Consider the following 14162-nt stretch of genomic DNA (forward strand, 5'->3'; position numbering starts at 1 on the left):
AACTCTGTTGTGTCATACCATAGATGTTGGTTCATAATGTGTTGTAAAAAGAACACTGGGCTGAGAATGAGAAGCTCTCTTTAATTCCTGGGTGGTTACCAGGTTACTTATAGACAGTCTATATATTTTTTTCTTCAGTTGTCTTCATTGCTAAATGATGGGGGATACAAAATAATTTACAGATATATTAAAGGTATAAATTTAATGTATGCCAGAAGAAAATCCAGAACAGTTATGTATTCTTATATGTGGGATGACATTTATTCCAGACTAAAAAAGCAGATGTTATAAGGGAAAGATGTTATGAGTGAAAGAAAGAGTTCATTAATAAAGGTTTCATAGATCTTGTTAAAAGTTGAACAATGGAAAGTGAGAGAACACTTGCAAAATGGGTGACTCATAATGAGTTAATGTCCCAGTAGGAAAGTGCTGAACATATATGTACATATATACGACACACAGTAGAGAAATGGACTGATGGATGGATGGATGAGCAATTGGCACAACTGGAAATGCAAATGGCCAAAAATATAAATATATACAAAATTGCTCAACTTCACAATTTTTAAGTAAATGAAATCAAAATGACAATGCAATGCTTCTTTTCATTTATCACATTAGCAAACATTAAAATGATTATGTGCAATGCTGGTAAGGTTATTACTGGATGTAGGCAGCCATATTACACTTAACTATAATAGCTAAGTACAGAATAGCTACATTTTCAGAAAGTAATTTGATGATAGCTATCAAATTCACATAATCTTTGACCTAGGTATCTTACATTTAGAAATCTGTGCTACAGAAATATAAATACCAGACACAAATGTTGCAGCATCATTTGTAGGGGGAATAAAAGGAAACTACTTTAATTTGTACCATTAGGAGAAGCATACATTCTTTCTTTGAAATGTTGCACAGCTAATTATAAAAAGAGGAAATTAGATATTCATGCTTTAGTTTGGAGGAAACTTAAACAATGATACAATCATTGAGAGATGGAAAAAAAATCAAGCCAAAATTTAATCTGTAGAACTGGTCACAGTTTGTGTTGGTTTGCAACTTCCTTGGGAACTTCCAGTGAAATCAGTAAGTGGCCCCCATCACAAAGCGCAGGGAGAGACCAAAGAAAGATGCAGGCCACCTCAGAACGGTAGATGGCAGGTTTAACAGGCAAGGGGACTTACAAAGTAGGTTGTTCTGAGTGCTGCAGTAAAAATGTATCTCAGCTACGACCTGGCCAAATCTTCAAAGTTTATATAGAGGCCTTACTGGGGTTCATTCACATATAGAGACTCCCAAGAACAGATCACTATTTCGAGGTTATGACCCTGGGGCAGTTCTTAGCAGCAGAGAGGGTAGGTAGAATGCACATTCCAAAGATAGAGGGGAGAGAAGCCCCCGGTTGCCAGGGTCCATCTCACAGATCAACCAGAGTTCAGGTCTTTTTGATGACCTCTCCCAATACTTTGTAAAAAAAAAAAAAAAAGTAAAAAAGGTAGAGGTAAATCTTACCTAATGTGTAAAATATATTGGTATGTGCGTATGTACATGATCATGGAGAGAAGTGTGCAGTTCCTTTCCAAACTGTTAAATATTGGTTACTTCAATAGGGTGATTTTGGAAGTAGCAAGTGGTGGTGGGGGGGTGCTTCATGCTCATGTGAATTGTTGGACTTATTTTAAAACAAATATTTAATTTTGTAACTAAAATTTACTTTTGAAAAGCTGTAATATGTGTCAAAACTGACTGACTGACTGACTGAATGAATGAATGAATATATCCGTAAGTAAATAAATTTGGGCAAATGGACTCAATGCCTTCTGGCAAGGCTACATCTCCATTCTAACATTCTCTGATTTCATGAAACATTTTTAAATACTGGTGAATGAAATCTTTGTCAAAAACTAAGTAAAATGGAGAGATTCTTAGCAACTCTATGCTTCAATCGCTTAGTTTTTCCCTCTAAAGATCAGTATTTTCTCCACCCCCCCAGTCTATAATTTTAATACAAGGTGCTAAGTTTTCTCCTTATTAAAAACATTGAAATGATAAAATGCAAAACAACACAATGTAAATGATGAAGTTTGAAAAGTAAACTAAATGTTATCTTAAATATATCCATATTAAACTACATTTTATACTTTTTGTAGCACAACATTTCATAGAAAGAATGGATCCTTCTCCTACTGATACAGCTTGTTGCCTTTTTATTCCCCCTACAAATGATGTCCCAACATTTGTGTCTGGTGTTTATATACCTGTAGCACAGATTTCCAAATGTAAGATATAGCTAGATCAAAGATTATGAACGGTTCATTTTGTTAATTGTCAGTTTTGTGAACTTTCCTAACACCATCTTACTAAGAATTGTTAAAACTTGGGCTTAGGTGTGCCAAAGGGAAATGTATTTTTATCTAGAAAGATCAACAGTTTCTTCCCAGTAAGACTTTGCCTTAAAACGACTCTATTCTGCATCTTCATCATATAACATGTCTCAAATCTGTCACCTATTGAGATAGTCATTTCTTAGTATGAGAGCTAAAGTATTTTCTGTCGTTTTAATGACTTCTTAAACATTTATGATGTACATTCTGTTGAATGGGGATTGGGAGAACAGCAGGAAGCAAGTGATAATTATAAATTTCCTCAATTGCTCTATGGTCCTTCTCCAAGAATATGCAAATATATTCAAACCAACTGTCTTCCTCTAGCTCCAGTTATTGCTGTTCTGATCTTCTAATGTATTCTGCCTAGAGTTCTCTTCCTATCGTATTCATGTGGATTAACTACTTGTTTTTCATATACCATCTAAGTATTACTGCCACCCAGAGACTCACCCTAAAGGAGTGATTAGAGATGGGATCAGTTAGAGCCCCTCTGTATTTTGCTCTTATGGCACCATATTCTTTTCCTTTAGACTTTATAGGTGTAACACAGCGCATCTCAAAATAGATTTTTGGTGTTTTTTTTTTTTTGTATTAGTAAGAAATTTTCCCAACTGATTCTTCCTATAGGGCAGTGACAGAAATTCACATGCAAGTGCATTTTTTGTTTGTTTGTTCACCCTGAAAGTTTTTAAGTGGTTCCCCTATTTTGTAAAGAAAAGGTGAATAAACCCCAATATCAGAGGGAAATTCTCTGTCAGTTAAGGCCACCACTCACTGAAATCTCCTGATTTGTAATATTGGCTCCTGGCAGAAGGCTGTTGATTTTCATAAGGCACATGGTTTCTGAGAAGTCAGCCTGTAATTCTAATCTTTGTTCCTCTGTAGATGAAGCATTTTTGTTTCTGGCTTCTTTCAAGATTTTTTTCTTTATTTTTTATTTTCTGTACTTTGAAAATTATATGGCTAGGTATAGTTTTTGCTGTCATTTATTTTGCTTGGTGTTCTCTGAGCTCCCTGGATCTGTGGTTTGGTGTCTAAGTTTAATTTGGGGAAAATAGTCACTTCAAATATTTATTTTTTTAAAGATTTATTTATTTATTTTACAGGGAGAGAGAGAGAGAGTTGGGGGGAGAGGAAGAGGAAGAGAATCTCAAGCAGACTCCCCGCTGAGTACAGAGCCTGATGCAGGGCTTGATCTCATGACCCTGGGATCATGACCTGAGCCAAAATCAAGAGTCAGACACTCAACTGACTGAGCCACACAGACACCCCTCAAATATTTTTTCTATTCCTTTCCTTCTTCTTCTGATATTCCCATTATGTATATGTTACTCCTTTTGCTGTTGTCGCTCCACAGACCTTACTTAGATATTTGTCCCCATTCTTTTCCTTTTCTTTGTTTTCTTTCCTTTTCAGTTTTTGAAGTTTCTATTGCTATATCTTCAGGCTCATTGATTCTCTCCTCAGCCGTGTCCAGTGTACTGATGAACCCATCAAAGGCATTTTTCATTTTGGTTTACAGTGTTTTTGATCTCCAGCATTTTAATCATAGTTGATTTAAATTCCTGGTCTGATAATTCCGACATCTCTACCATGTCTGATTCTAATGCTTGCTCTGTCTCTTCAGATCATGTTTTTGCCTCTCTGTATCTGCCTTGTAATTTTTTTTGATAGCCAGATGATGTTCCAGGTAAGAGGGCCTGCTATAAACAGGTCTTTAGCAAGGCGGTGGCAAGATGTGGAGGGAAGGGGGCATTCTCTAGTCCTCTGATTAGATCTCAGGCTTTTGGTGGAGCTATGCCTCTGGACTGTGAACTTCAGAAGAGTTTCTTAGTGTTTTTTCTCCCTTGTAAATTGGGACAGGATGATGAGAGCAGACTGGAGTGGGTTATTTCTTTCCTCCAGGTGGAAGGTTAGAGGAGGCTGAAGTTGGCCATTTCTCTTTCCCCAGATTCATCAGGCTCTGAGAGTATCCCAGCAGGGGATTGTAGAGTTAACCAGTTTCTCCTGAGGGCAGGCTTTGTTAAGAAATACAGAGCCTCTGATAGATTTCAGAGTCCTTCCTCTTCTCCCCTGATGTAAGCACAAGGGGATTTTTCTCTTACATTTACCATGGGGACCTGGTCGAACTCCTGGAGGTAAATCTCACTCTATTGTTTAGTTCAGGTTTTCCTATCAAGGCCCTGGTTCCCATGGCAGTTTCCTCTTGTGAACAAACTGTGTTTTTCTGCTTTCGCCTGTCTATCTCTCCAATCTTGGGGGCAGTGGTTTGCCCTGTGTTCTCCCCTCTCTTATAGATCCAAGAAGAGTTATTGATTCTTCAGTATCTTTAGCTTTTTTACTTATTAGGACAGACTGGTAACTTCCAAGATCCTTACCTGCAGAACTAGGAACCTGAAGTCCCTTCATGGTTTTTGCAATAATGTTCTCTGGCTGAGATCTCTCATCTTCCAGTATGTGCCTGGGGGACTTCCTGACCTTTCTGCCTTGGCTTGAAGCTCATTTTCTCAATGATATTTACTCTAACTTATTGAATATTGAATTTGTTATCATCATTACCCCATCAGGAAATTTAGATTCCCTTTTCTCTGATCTAATCTTTTCTGTTATTGATCACATTTATCACCTTCCAACAAATAATACATTTAAATGGATTATTTTTAATTTATTTTTATTTCAAGTTTTTATTTAAATTGTAGTTAGTTAACATATAGCATAATATTGGTTTCAGGAGAAGAATTTAGTGATTCATCACTTACATACAACAACCAGTGCTCATCACAACAAGCGCCCTCCTCAATACCCATCACCATTTAGCCCTTCCCCACCCACCTCCCCTCTGGTAACCATCAGTTTGTTCTTTTGTTCTCTACAGTTAAAAGTTTCTAAGGCTTTGCCTCAAATTCAAAATGGATGAAAGACCTAAATGTGAGATGGGAAACCATCAAAATCCTAGAGACACAGACAGTTACCTCTTTGACATTGGCTGTAGTAATTTCTTACAAGACATGTTGTTAGAGGCAAGGGTAACAAAAGCAAAAACAAACCATTGGGACTCCATCAAGATAAAAACACCATACACAAAGATAAACTCAAAATGGATGAAAGACCTAAATGTGAGACAGGAATCCATCAAAATCCTAGGAGAGAACACAGGCAGCAACCTCTTTGACTTTGGCTGCAGCAACTTCCTGCTAGACACATCTCCAAGGGCAAGGGAAACAAAAGCAAAAATGAACTATTGGGACTTCATCAAAGGAAGCTTCTGAGAGCAAAGGAAACAGTCAACAAAACTAAAAGGCAAACTATGGAATGGGAGAAGATATCTGCAAATGACATATCAGATAAAGGGCTAGTATCCAAGATCTCTAAAGAACTTACCAAACTCAACACCCAGAAAGCAAACAATCCAATCAAGAAATGGGCAGAAGACATGAACAGACACTTTTCCAAAGAAAACATCCAAATGGCCAATAGACACATGTAAAAATACTCCACATCACTTGGCAACAAGAAAATACAAATCAGGGCGCCTGGGTGGCTCAGTCGTTAAGCGTCTGCCTTCGGCTCAGGTCATGATCCCGGGGTCCTGGGATCGAGTCCCGCATCGGGCTCCCTGCTCCTTGGGAGCCTGCTTCTCCCTCTGCTTCTCCCTCTCTCTCTCTCTCCCTCTCTCTCTCTCCTCCTCTGTCTCTCATGAATAAATAAATAAAATCTTTAAAAAAAAAAGAAAATACAAATCAAAACTACAATGAGATACCACTTCACAACAGTCAGGATGGTTAAAATTAACAAGTCAGGAAACAATAAATGTTGGCATGGTTGTGGAGAAAGGGGAACCCTCTTACACTGTTGATGGGAATGCAAGCTGGTATAGGCACTCTGGAAAACAGTATGGAGGTTCCTCAAGAAGTTAAAAATAGCCTGGTGATAGATATTAAAGAGGGCACGTACTGAAAGGAGCACTGGGTGTTATATGCAAACAATGAATCATGGAACACTACATCAAAAACTAATGATGTAATGTATGGTGGTTAACATAACATAGTAATAATAAAAAATGAAGTTAAAAATAGATCTACCCTACGACCCAGCAATTGCACTACAAGGTATTTACCCCAGAGATACAAATGTAGTGATCCGAAGGGGCACCTGCATCCCAATGTTTATAGCAGCAATGTCCACAATAGCCAAACTGTAGAAAGAGCCAAGGTGTCCATTGACAGATAAATGGATAAAGAAGATGTGGTGTATATATACAATGTAGTATTACTCAGCCATCAGAAAGAATGAATACTTACCATTTACATTGATGTGGATGGAACTGGAGGGTGTTATGCTGAGTGAAATAAGTCAATTAGAGAAAGACAATTACCATATGGTTTCACTCATATGGGAAACATAAGAAACAGGGCAGAGGACTGTAGGGGAAGGGAGGAAAACTGAATGGGAAGTCATCAGAAAGGGAGAAAAACCTTGAGAGACTCTTAACTATAGGAAACAAACTGAGGGTCCCTGGAGGGGAGGTAGGTGGGGGATGGGGTAATTGAGAGATGGGCATTAAGGAGGGCATGTGATGTGATGAGCACTGGGTGTTAAATGCAACTGGTGAATTATTGAACTCTACATCTGAAACTAATTATGTATTATATGTTGGCTAGTTGAATTTAAATTAAAAAAAATAAAAACTTCTGCACAGAGAAAGAAACAATGAAAAAAACCAAAAGGCAGCTTAGGGAATGGGAGAAGTAATTTGCAAATGACATATCTGATACAGGGTTAGTATCCAAAATCTATAAAGAACTTATTAAACTCTACAAAAAAAAACTAAATAATTCAGTTAAGAAATGGGCAGAAGACATGAATAGACTTTTTTTAAAGAAGACATACAGGTAGCAGTCATATTACAATATATAAACCTACATATACAACCTACTACCCAGCAATTGCACTAGTAGGTATTTACCCAGAGAATACAAAAATACTGATTCAAAGGGACACATGCACGCTGATGTTCATAGCAGCATTATCAGCAATAGCCAAACTATGCAGAGAGCTGAAGTGTTCATCGGATGATGAATAGATAAAGAAAATGTGATACACACACACACACACACACACACACATGCACGCACACATAGGAATATTACTCAGCCATCAAAAAGAATGAAATCTTGCCATTTGCAATGAAGTGGATGGAGCTAGAGTATATTATGCTAAGCGAAATTAGTCAGTCAGAGAAAGACAAATGCCATATGATTTCACTCGCATGTGAATTCAAGAAACAAAACAGATGAACATAGGGGAAGAGAAGAAATTAATTGATTTTAAAATTTATTATTTATTATCTTCCCTCATTAAAATTAAAGTTCCATGTGTGCATGGAACTTTTATTAAACTTACACAACTCAACCACTATTTGGACATAGTATACGCTTGATATTTATTCAATAGTAAGATGATGTGACTTTCAAGTATGAGAAAAAAGTCTGACTCATGTGATATGTGGGTAACCTCACTATTATTTAGTCATCACACATTCTTATGCTGACTACATGCATTCTTGATGTATCAGAGTCTAACACAAATGAGTGCTTGTTTCTCCATCTTCCGATAACCCGAGAGTCTTAGAACACTTTAATTCCATTCAACCCACTCTTAATTTGAATGTTTATTGTTATCATTTACATCAGCTTTCTATAAAAGACACTGTTATCAGTTCCTATTAGTTAATATCTCTGTAGTTATTCACATCTTAATTTTTCTATTGAAATACGTGCCTCTCTGGATCCCTAAGTTTCCATAAGAAGTAATTTTCTTTCTGAGTAAAGAACTGATTAGTATTATCTCTAGTTCAGCCTACACATGAAAAAATTCTCTTAGATTTTGCATGTTTGAATATGCCTTCATTTCATCTTCGTGGATAGTTTCATCTAGTGTAGGATTCTCAGCTGAGAAAAGAAAGTATTATTAAGAATATCTTAAGGAAAAGAAAACACATTATAGTACTTTTTCCATACAGTATGGAAAAAGAAATCACATATAAGTAGAACTGTGCAGTTCAAACCCATGTTGTTCAAGGGTCAACTGTAATAAGTTTTTTGGGATTTCAAGAGGAAAAGCTCATTTTGATTTTAGGTTGCAGCTTTTTTAATAAAAAGGAAAAACACCTATGTGTTAGTTGTTTGATATTTAAAAAATATCCTCTATTTTTGGTGTTGTGGACTGAATTGTATTCCGCCAAAATTAATCTATCGAAGACCTAAACCCCAATGTGACTGTATTTGGGGATAGGGCCTTTACTGAGGTAATTTAGGTTAAATGAGGTCATAACAATGTAGTAGTTAAGTTTTGGGGGATCAAAAATTAAATGCAGAATTATGGCTGCTCAGCGGGTTGGTGCCCTTAACCCCAGTAATGTTCAAATGTCAGTTATATATGAAACTTAATATTGTGGTTGTGGAATTTTCCAGGTGCTCTGATTTCTAATTACATACGTATTAGAGTACATATGGAATTTAGTCTGTAGAGCTCTGTTCTGGGGCATCACCTAATATGAATGATTTCAAAGTTAAAAATATATATACACAATGGAATATTATGCAGCCATCAAAAGGAATGAGATCTTGCCATTTGCAACGATGTGGATGGAACTGGAGGGTGTTATGCTGAGTGAAATAAGTCAATCAGAGAAAGACATGTATCATATGACCTCACTGATATGAGGAATTCTTAATCTCAGGAAACAAACTGAGGGTTGCTGGAGTGGTGGGGTGTGGGAGGGATGGGGTGGCTGGGTGATAGACATTAGGGAGGGTATGTGCTATGGTGAGTGCTGTGAATTGTGCAAGACTGTTGAATCACAGACCTGTACCTCTGAAACAAATAATACAACATATGTTAAGAAAAAAGAAAAAGAAGAAGATAACAGGAGGGGAAGAATGAAGAGGAGTAAGTCGGAGGGGTAGACGAACCAGGAGAGATGATGGACTCTGAAAAACAAACTGAGGTTTCTAGAGGGGAGGAGGGTGGGGGGATGGGTTAGCCTGGTGATGGGTATTGGGGAGGGCAAGTTCTGCATGGAGCACTGGGTGTTATGAACAAACAATGAGTCATGGAACACTACACCAAAACAAATTTTGTAATATATGGTGATTAACATAACAATAAAAAATAAAAAAATAGTATATTTATTTCACTGATAACCAGAAATGTTTGACCCCTGAGAGTATATTACTTGTATAGAAGTGTACCTGCAAGTTGTCTCTTGGAGTTCTTTTCCCAATTGAGAAACCTCCCCAGTCATTCTGAATAAACCTAAACCAAGATATTTCCAAACTGTGTGTGTATTTGATTTTTCTGCATTTATGTCCAGTCTCCCTAAACAATCTGTACCAAGTTTCAGGGGTAGTTTTTGAATTGTGAGTTTCTGTCTCTTGGCATCCAGTGCTTCTTGTTCAATAGAACTCTGATTCATTTTTCAGAGATGATCCCAAGATGACAGTATTTTTTTTTCTTCAGAATCCTTCCTTGAGAGAAATTCCATTGTGAGGTAATATCGGCTCAAACTCTAAAATCTATGTCGCTTTAATTTCTCCTCAATGGATGTAGACTTGAAGTTCAGGATTCTTCAGAGATCAGCTGCCAAGTGACTCGAAACTTGAGAAAAATATGCACTTCATACTGTGCCACATGAGATTTAGAAAAGGACAAGGAATTATTTCATCTGCTAAGAGACCCTGGTTAATCAGGACAAAGATAACCCATCTTTTTCATCAGAATATAATAAAAATTCATGATACTTCAACAACACCACATTGGAGACATTTTATTCTTTTTGCGTGAGGTCAGAAGTTGAAACATTTTGGTACAATTTTGAAGTAATTAAAAGGGGAAGAATAAAGGATTTTACCAAAGAGATAAGTTTGCTAAATATTGGGTAAGCCAAGTCCATAGAGTGATATTGCTATGATGATATGGCCAAAATTAGTTTTTAAACTCTCCAAATAGGATAGATCAGCTCAAGTGTTCTTGTGCACACTTGACATTAAATGTAAAATTTACATGACTCTTAAACCTGAATAGCAGGTCTTTTTGGTCTTTTTGAGTTACCAAAATGTTCTTTCAATCTCTCCATTTTAATGAGGGTCTGGTGATGTAACATGACTAGTATTCCACAGCTAGTGGATTTTTTTTTTACATATACTCTTTCAAAACTAATATTCCTGAATTCTATTTCATTACTTTTCCTGCAATTGTACATGTCCATTCATGAACAAATAAAAACATTATTTGCAATGGGTCATGCTTCTGTTGGACGCTTAGATTTGTGTACGGAACATCATTAAGTGACATTCACCCATTTGACTAATGCAAACACAATTCCTAGGGATCTTCCATGAATAATTTATTGGAGAAATAAATGTGTAACCACTTTTGCCAACTATAGTCATATCATAATGGCATTGAAATTTTACTTTCAACATTATTAGATTTCATAGGACAATGACATTTTATATTGTATTTGTTACACAAGGGATTCACTGGAGGGTTCACATGTAGAGAAATGTAAGAGACTCTATAGCAGTGCTTAGAAGACTTAATGTGTGTGTGTATCATCTGGAAATCTTGTTAAAAATGCAGATTTTGACTAGGTTTAACTGGAGTGGTGCTTCAGATTCTGCATTTCTGATAAGCTTTCAGGTAGTGCTGGTGCTGCTGATTCATGGACCAGACATTGAATAGTGAGGCCGTAGACAGTTCAGATGACTGTTCCACAGTGTCCTATACCTTGACATTGTGTGGGTCATTCGAAATGGTCTGTCTTCCCTATTCCTATTTTATGAGTCAGAAATATTTGATCAGGAATTTATCAAAATCAATATTTCTTCATCATGATGTCTTGAATTGTGTTCTTAGGGAAATGAGGAATTGGAGAAAATATGGTTGACATGATAATGATAATTTTTTCCCCTCATTCATTTATTCAAGTATCTAATACTTTCCCCGCTCTGATAAGCACTGGGAATACAAACAGGAAAGATGTGCTTTGCTCACATTTTTCTGTGTTGGGAAATAATGTAGTATGTTGATAAATGCTGTATAAAGGGACATTATGTGCTTTAGAATTATGATGAGGGACAAACAAAAGGTGACTTGAGGTCCCAGACAAACGTGGCGGAGGAGAGAAGAGAAGAAGAAGGGAATTGATTTTTAGTGAGCCCTTACTATATAGCAAGTGTTTTGCATGGCTTATTTAGTCCAGTCTTTCAAACAGCTCTGTGAGCTAAGTATTTTTCATTCCTTTTTAAATTTACATTAATAATACAAAGTTATATATGTAGAAAAAAGCAGAGCCAGTGTTTAATTGTAGGTTCACTTGGTTCTAGTTTTGAGCTGATTCCTGTCTCTCATGCGGTCTCTCGCATATAGTGGCATTTGAGCTGAGATTCCTTCTTTCCTTCATGGCACTATTTGCTCCCTGAGATGATACATGTTTATACATTGTAGTGGGTTGAATAGTTCCCCTTGTAGTTGAATAGTTCCCCAAAATATTCATGTCCATCCAGGGCTGGAGAATATAACCTTATTTGGAATAGGCTCTTTGCAGATATGATTGAGGTCATACTGAATTAGGGGAAGTCCCTACATCCAAGGACTGATGCTTTTATAAAAACAGGAGAGGACATAGAGACACAAAAATAGGAAACCATGGGAAGACGGAGTCAAAAAATGGTGTTAATCTGTCATAAACCAAGGAATGCTAGGAGGAAGCAGAACGTGGAAGAGACAAGAAAGGATTCCTTCCTAGAGCCTTCAGGAGTACGGCCCTGCCAACACCTTTGTTTTCAGACTTCTGGCTTATGGTTATTGGTGTGGCAGCCTTAGAAAACTAATATACACATGCAATAAAAATGCATTTATGTGTTTGTTTATAGTGTTGTATCTAACTGGAAAGTAAGGCCCTCTTATTTCACAAATACTTGGTTTTTCACACAGACATGGTTACAGTGTCCAAGGCTATGCCTGGAGTCCATGCCTGGATAGTCAAAAATGTTTGTTGAATAAAGAAGTAAGTGAACGAATTTGTGAATTCCAGATTTTTGATACCTCTCCTTTTTCTCTTTAAAGGTCCATTTCTACGTATATCACATACAGTGAAAAACATCAGTTTGAGTTTTTATTAGTATGTTGTTAGGACAAGGAAGTATAATAGTAATAGCTGTGGAGGAGAAGGGTTTTCCCATCTTAGTAACGTGAGTTACCTTTTCAAGCTGAACACACTCAGGATTTGAACATTTTATTTATTTTTGCAATTTTCCTGGAATGTGGGCTCAGAACCAGTTATTATTTTTTCCATTCAACCAGAAGGAAATGGAAACTAGATGTTGTTGTCTAAAAATCATGAAACTAAAGAGCTGAAGGCAATTTTGGACCATTCATATAAGTTAAATAAATAAGTAAAACTCATAGACATTAAGAATAAATTGCTCAAGGTCACATAGACAGCTAGAAAATATCCATACCTCAGAGCCTGGGAATTTGACTAATTCCATGAATGTTTGCTGTGCTTTTCATGATTTTTAAACAAGTTATTTAGCATATTATGATTTAATAAAGCTGAGTAGCAAATGCAAGGGTGTTTGTTATATACATCTCTGTAACTTTTTATGTATTTGCTCATGGAGTAAAAGGCTATTAATTATTAACCTTTAATTACTGATTATATTGCTAGCCCCCAGTTAACTACTGATCTATAAAAACTTTTTCCTTGCTCTCATTACAGACTGTCACCCAACAATGGACAATAATCAAACAGCAGTGACTAAATTTCTTTTTGTGGGGCTCACAAATCATCTTCCACAGAAGATTCTTCTCTTCTTGATATTTCTTTTTTTTTAAAATTTTTTTATTGTCATGTTAATCACCGTATATTACATAATTTGTTTTGGTGTACTGTTCCATGATTCATTGTTTGTTCATATCTTCTTGATATTTCTTTTTGTTTATCTTGTCACATTGCGGGGGAACTTGGGGATGGTCATCCTGATATGCATGGATTCCTGACTCCAAACCCCCATGTTCTTTTTTCTTAGCCACTTGTCTCTTGTGGATGTCCGCTCCTCTTCTTCTGTTGTTCCAAAGATGTTGTGTGATACTTTTCTGGAGAGAAAAATCATCTCCTTTGTGGGCTGTGCTGTACAAATGTGGTTTTTTGGTCAGTTTGTGGTGACCGGGTGTTTCCTCTTGGCCACCATGGCATATGACCAGCACATAGCCTTCTGCAACCCCTTGTTGTATAAAGTCATCATGTGCCAGAAGGCCTGTGTGCAGCTGGTGATAGGGCCTTATGCCATGGACCTTCTAAGTTCCATTACCCATGAGACCTTCACTTTTCGCTTACCCTTCTGTGGTCCCAATGCTGTCAACCACTTTTTCTGTGACATTCTCCCTGTTCTCTACCTGGCATGTGTCCCAGAACAATAAGTTGGTTCTTTTCATTATGGCTGGATTAATAGGAATATCAGTGCCCTGATCACCCTGGTCTTCTATATTTTTATCCTCAAAACCATATTGAATATCTACTCTGCTGATGGGAGGCGGAAAACTTTCTCTACCTGCTCCTCACACCTGTCTGCTGTGGCCATCTTGTATGGGACACTTTTCTTCATTTATATAAAGCCCATTTCAAGTTCATCTCAGGACATTAATAAAATGGTTTCTGCAGAAAGACATGTATCATATGAACTCACTGATATGAGGAATTCCTAA

The 14162-nt window shown here is 36.9% G+C and overlaps 1 pseudogene; it reads left to right on the forward strand.

Annotated features, from left to right (window-relative positions):
• Positions 1-13469: 13469 nt before the first annotated feature.
• LOC112829704 (olfactory receptor 5G25-like) lies at positions 13470-14162 on the forward strand (annotated as a pseudogene).

This window comes from Callorhinus ursinus, unplaced genomic scaffold, assembly GCF_003265705.2.
Source record: "Callorhinus ursinus isolate GAN/ISIS: 27379988/994484 unplaced genomic scaffold, GSC_fseal_2.0 scaffold21, whole genome shotgun sequence".
Taxonomy (NCBI): domain Eukaryota; kingdom Metazoa; phylum Chordata; class Mammalia; order Carnivora; family Otariidae; genus Callorhinus; species Callorhinus ursinus.